The sequence below is a fragment of the Mytilus edulis genome, chromosome 6 (genome assembly GCF_963676685.1).
Source record: "Mytilus edulis chromosome 6, xbMytEdul2.2, whole genome shotgun sequence".
NCBI classification, from domain to species: domain Eukaryota; kingdom Metazoa; phylum Mollusca; class Bivalvia; order Mytilida; family Mytilidae; genus Mytilus; species Mytilus edulis.
The window spans coordinates 18,748,211-18,754,745 of NC_092349.1; positions in this window are offsets into that span (position 1 = coordinate 18,748,211).

Below are 6,535 nucleotides of genomic sequence, written 5' to 3' on the forward strand. Positions count from 1 at the left end.
TTGGTCTTAGCACTGTCAATTTTTGGCAATTCCTGCGATTCATTTTTGTTGTTGTATTGTCGTATGCTGTTTACAGTATACATGGTATCTCATGTCTATTAATTTCAAGCATATAAATTCTTTCCTGGTATCTAACGAGGTAATTTCATCTGGTATTCCATGCAACTGATGGCTACATTATTTTGGGCGATCAGTATATACCTCAACACACAATATCATGTTTTATTCGGCGTTTGGTTGTTTTTGACTAGAGACGATTTATTGTAATTCCGGCATTAAAATCATGAAAATGATAGAAAAAGTAGATTCTGATGCTTTCTATTTTACGAACATTTGAAATAAATATTTTTAGAAATTGCAATTTTGTCGTCGAACCCGTATGCGTTCTGGTGAAAAGAGGAACTAGAACTTATACTTGAAGTCCTACTCAGCTGTCAATATAAAAAAAGAAGATGTGGTATGATTGCCAATGAGACAACTGTACACAAGAGACCAAAATGACACAGACATTAACAACTATAGGTCACCGTACGGTCTTCAACAATGAGCAAGGTCTATACATCAGTCTTGTACAAATCAACAATCATAATCAAATCCCATTAATATATGTTTGTCCTGATAAGCTTGTAATATTTTCCACTGGATGTTTTTCGATGTCCGAAATATTATAAAATAGAAATTAATTTAGAATTCATTTTTACATAGTAATTCCATTTGGTTATTCGTCTTTTTACTAGTGAAACTTGTGTATAAAAGTTATAAAAGCAGTGCAAAATTTCTATGAGGGTTCGGTAGCTGATCTAATGCAAAGGTTAATTTCTGTGTCTATCCTCTTCATAAAAAAACATTATGAATTTCATACGTCCGAAGCTCTTTTCTGGAATTATCTTCATCAGAAACGCCGAAAGCCGAACAGTTGAAGAGTTATATAAACAAAAAAAACTTTAAAAATAGTTGCAATTTCCAACCTTTCAAACTGGTCGATCCAATTAAAGATATAACTATATATTTTCCTTCCTAAAAATGTATATGAAATTAAGCAAAAAAAAAAACAAAACAAAACGAAACGAAATTTCGATAATACAAAAGTGGGAAAGATACTTTACCAAGGAGCAATTAAACCATGCATGCTTAACTTCTGACCTGATAGCCTATTTTCTTCATTTGTCAAAGTTATTTCTGAGTGTCGTTTAATTATTTTTTAAATAGCTATAAGTTAACGTAAATTTAAAAAAGATTATCAAGTTTATTTGAGGATCGACGTCCGTTTGACTGTGCGGACATGATAAAAAACAATTATCTGCACATTTGAGCTTTGACGGTTCCTTTATGACATATGTGAAGACATAGTTTTTACTTCTTGCTAAAATATTCTTTTTTCAGCGACAAACACAATGTATATTCAGAAACCTGACGATCAATGGTTGTTGGTTGTTGATGTGGTTCATAAATGTTTATCGTTTTTAAATAGATTAAACCGTTGGTTTTACTGTTTGATAGGTTTTATACTTGTAATTTTTTGGGCACTTTATAGCATGCTGTTCGGTGTGAGCCAAGGCTCCGCGTTGAAGACCGTACTTTGACCTATAAAGGTTTACTTTATTAATTCTGACTTGGATGTAGAGATGATAACTTGTCTTATTCGAATAAAGAATAATCTTATTGGCACTCATACCAAATCTATATATATGTTACAGTAAATAGGTGAAATAATGAATTACATGTAATTACTAAAATTTAGGAATTACATGTAATCCCCAATGCACTTAGTAAATACAAGTAATTCCTGAAACGGTCCAGTTATTACCAGTAATTACTAATTTTTAAATGCATTTTTACACCTATTTACTAAACTAAAAACTAAACTGTTTTGAGTTGAATGTTATGGTAGTTTGTAAATTGACATTTTGCTATATTTTACCATGTATGTAGCATTATTATGTTTAGTGTGAATGTATAAACATGTGTATACGTGAATATATGATGTCCTCTTGTACACCTATGTGTCTGAGGTTTAATAATAAAGTATTGTCTATTGTCTACTAACTGTTAAGACAATGTTGTTATATGATCAGCTAATAATTTGTTTGGCAGTCAATTTTGTACTGGCGCACTTGCAAGTGAATAATTGGACCTCAATGAATACGATATGTGACCTTCATGGACCTCAATGAATACGATATGTGACCTTCAATTCAACCCCTAGCTGAAGATATGTTCATATTCAGATTTGAAATTGTAAGGTTTCGCGGAATCATTATCTCGCTTACTTTTGCTGTTAGCCGCAGGCGCAACAAAAATGTGAAAAAATATTAAAATTTTCCTCCAGACACTATCTTTTGACTAGTACTGTAAAAAGCTTCTGTCCAAATTTGATTAAAATCCAGGATGGTTTATGAAATCTAATAAATGTTTAAAAAAAAAACTGCAGAGTGTAGGTGTAATATTAACTGAAAAAAACGAAGTCCATTTATAAGGAATATACGAAAAAGGATTTTTTACACCTATTTACTAACTGTTAAGACAAAAGGATTTTTTTACAAACTTTACTTCTGAGTATTATCTTATGATCATAAACAAGCTTCTGTCCAAGTTTGGTAGACATCCAGGATATTTTGAGAAAGTTATTAAAATTCTAAAAACTTTAACCACAGTGTGAATTTCAATGTAATGTTAACTGACATAAAAACTAAGTCCATTTATAAGTAAAATACGGAAAAAATAATTTTATTTTTACAAAATTTACTTCTTGAAAATTATCTTATGATCATAAACAAGCTTCTGTTCAAGTTTGGTAGAAATCCAGGATAATTTAAGAAAGTAATCAAAATGTAAAGAACTTTGAATGAATGAATGAATGAATGAAGATATTTTATTGCAGAAGCAACATAATGCTATAGCAAAATAACATAAAATACAATTACAATAATGACAGTGAACAAACAGAGAACAACACAATAAGGTCATAATAAGCACATAATTACAACTGCTATGCAGTTAACCACATAGTGGCAATTTTTCGAGCACAATATTTGGATACTTTTTTCTTGCACAGATGTAACATACTAAAATTTGAAAAACCATTTCAGTTAAAAATTAAAAATAAGTTGAAAAAGCTGTGCAAATTAATCAGGGTTATAACTTTGCAAGTGAGTCTTCCTGATTAATCACAACTCTTCGCTACTATACTGTTTATTTTATTTTATTTGATATTTTCATCTCATCTTGTCATGTGTGTTTTGTGTTATGTTATATGATTGTTCACGTGACTTAGAGTGAACGTGTTGAATTTAGTGCTCTTACAAAAGTTTGCAATTTACGAGTATTTTAGTGCATAATAAGTGATTTTTGTGAAGAAAAGTATATACAATATACTCCAGATACATTTGTGAAGAACAATCAATAGTAAATAGCAGTTTAATGATAGAAATGGATCAGTATACACAATACTCAGTGTGTGGAGTTAATGGAGCGAGTCCGGCATTCTTACAGGAAAATGTAAACAATCAATTGTCCAGTAATTCATCGATGTATCAACACAATGGTCATGTGAGTAGTGAACTATTTAACAATACACAAAGAAAAAGAAATTTGTCATTTCAAGACGCATATTACATAGAAAATTCAAGTGACAATAAAAGAATGAAACCGACAATTTCGAGCGCACCCATGATTAACGAGACGTCCCAAAATAGAATAGAGACCTTGATCTTACAATTGTCAACAAACTTATGTGATGTGAGTCAAAAACTAGAACGTCGCATAGATGAAATGGAGAATAATTTTGAACGTAAAATTACAGAAAAACTGTCAGAGAAAATCTCGGAAATGATCGACACAAAACTAAAACAGAAAATTGACACTGTGCGAGATGAGGTTAAAACCGATATGACAGCAATGCAAGATAAAATACAAGCGCTGGAAAAAACGATGAAGGAAACAAACACTGTAAAAACTGAAAGTAACAACAGAAATAAATTTGTCATCAGAAATCTCATATACGAACAGACAGAAAAAGATAACAATGTCGTCACAATTAACAAGGTACAAGGACTTCTTAAGGACGGGTTAGAACTTCAGGACATAACACTTAAATCAGTGCACCGAAAAGAAACAAGAGGCCCACACCCTGGCATTGTTATTGTTGAAACGAACAGTTATGATGATAAATCTAAAATTATGAAGAACAAACGCAAATTGAAAACTGTGAAGAAATACGAAAATATTTACATAGACAATGATCAGTCATATGAAACAAGAAACTTACAAGCCAGTTTCAGGACAGTTCTGAGAGAAATGGGCAAGGAGAAAGATTACAAGATAGTTGGCAACCGTCTCGTCAAGAAACAACAATAGGAGTTACTGCGGCTTGGAGTTTGGAACGCACGGGGATGGTCACTGAAGACAAACGACAACTCGCAGTTCCGGAAACTGGTGCTGGAGTATTCAAATTGTGATGTGTTTGCCGTCACGGAGACCTTTTTACGTCGTGACGAAAATTTGGAAATAAATGGTTTTAAATTTTATGGAAATAACAGAAAAAATCTTAACAGAAATGCTATTAGGGGATCCGGTGGAGTAGGATTACTAGTGAAATTAGACCTGTTAGATAATTTTGATTGCGATATTTTGAGTTCAGAATATGAAGGAGTATTATGGATTAAACTTAATTCTAAAGTGAACGATGTATGCTTCTGTATAGCAGTTTGCTATTTGCCACCCGCAGAATCAACTAGGTCACTGGAATCGGATGTATTTTTTCAAAATTTGTTGAAGGATATATATACATACCAAAATATGGGTAAAATTATGATATGTGGCGATTTTAATTCCCGTGTTGGATATAACTTAGATTACATTGAAGGAGTAGATTTAATTAAACCCCGAACAGTTGTTGATGCTACTGAAAATCATCAAGGAGATGTTTTTATTAATTTTCTATGTGATGTAAATTTTGCCATGCTAAATGGCCGTTTTAATGATAGTGATTTTACATGTATTTCTGGATCTGGTAGATCCGTAGTGGATTATATATGTGTGCCTTATGAAGATACCGAGTCTATTTTAGATTTTAAAATTATGTCAATGTCAGATTTAATCGCTGAAATTGGTTACGTCCCGGAGAAAATACCAGATCATTCTCTTTTATACTGTGATATACACGTGCCTATGTGTGATGATAAATATAACGAGAAATCAGACCACACGTTCAATCAACGTCGGAAATATAAAGTGTCAGATATTCCAAATGATTTTCTAAATACCGAAGAGATTACAAGTAAAGTGCACGAAACCATCCGTAATATTGAAAATTCGATGAGGATTACAAAAGATGTTCAGAATGCATATGACAGCTTTCAATCGCTTATTATTTGTGAAATGAATAACAGGTTACCAAGTATTAATTATTCAAACGGAAATATGAAACAGAAAAAGTCTCTATACAAGCCGTACTGGAATGAAACTTTAAGCCGACAATGGGATCAAGCGTGTATAGCTGAAAAAAAGTGGTTAAAAAGTAAAGGATCGAATTCAGTGAAGCGTTATCTAAAAGAGGCATTCTGCGCAGAAAGGAAAGCGTTTGACCGTCTCAATCGTAAATTCAAACGTCGGTACCAGCAAGAGGAACGTCAAAAATTAGAAGATAAACTATACTCCTCGAATCAACGTGACTTTTGGCGATCGATAGGTAAAGTGGGAATACATAATGAACGCTCAAAATGCATTCCGTGTGCAATTGTTGATGATAACGGGGTTGTTCAAACAGATAAAGCAGCTGTTCTTGACCGGTGGAAATATGACTTTAAAACTCTGTTCTCGTCCGACAATACAGCTCAACTACCTACAGATAGCGATAACGTTAACACTGAAAGAGACGTATCTGAATTAAATGCGCCAATTACAAGAGATGAAGTATTACAGGCCGTGATCAGTGCAAAAGACAGAAAAGCGACAGTAATCGATGACATTCCGGCCGAAGTGTTGAAGAATGAAGTATCTGTAGACTTACTTTTCGAAATTATAAGTGGATGCTTTCGTATGGGAAAAGTGCCATCCCAATGGACAATGGGTGTTATAAATCCGATATTGAAGCCGAATGCAGATGATAATCGTAATCCGTTAAATTATCGCGGAATAACATTAATTTCAGTACCATGCAAGATTTATTGTATTATATTAAATCTAAGACTCAGTCAATGGCTAGAAGAAAATGACTGTTTATGTGACGAACAGAACGGGTTCCGGAAAGGAAGAAGCTGTGAGGAACATATTCACTCCTTATTTTTGACTCTAAACGACCGAAAAATATCGCGTAAATCAACATTTGCGTGTTTCATAGACATGAAAAAGGCTTTCGACACGGTAGACCGTATATTACTCTGGTATAAGTTACAAGCGTTGGGCATCCGTGGTGAATTCTTAAGTGCAGTTCAATCTCTTTATACAGATGTACAGTGTACTGTACGGGTTAACAGTGACAATACCCCGTGGTTTGACGTTTCTAGCGGTGTGAAACAGGGCTGTATACTGTCTC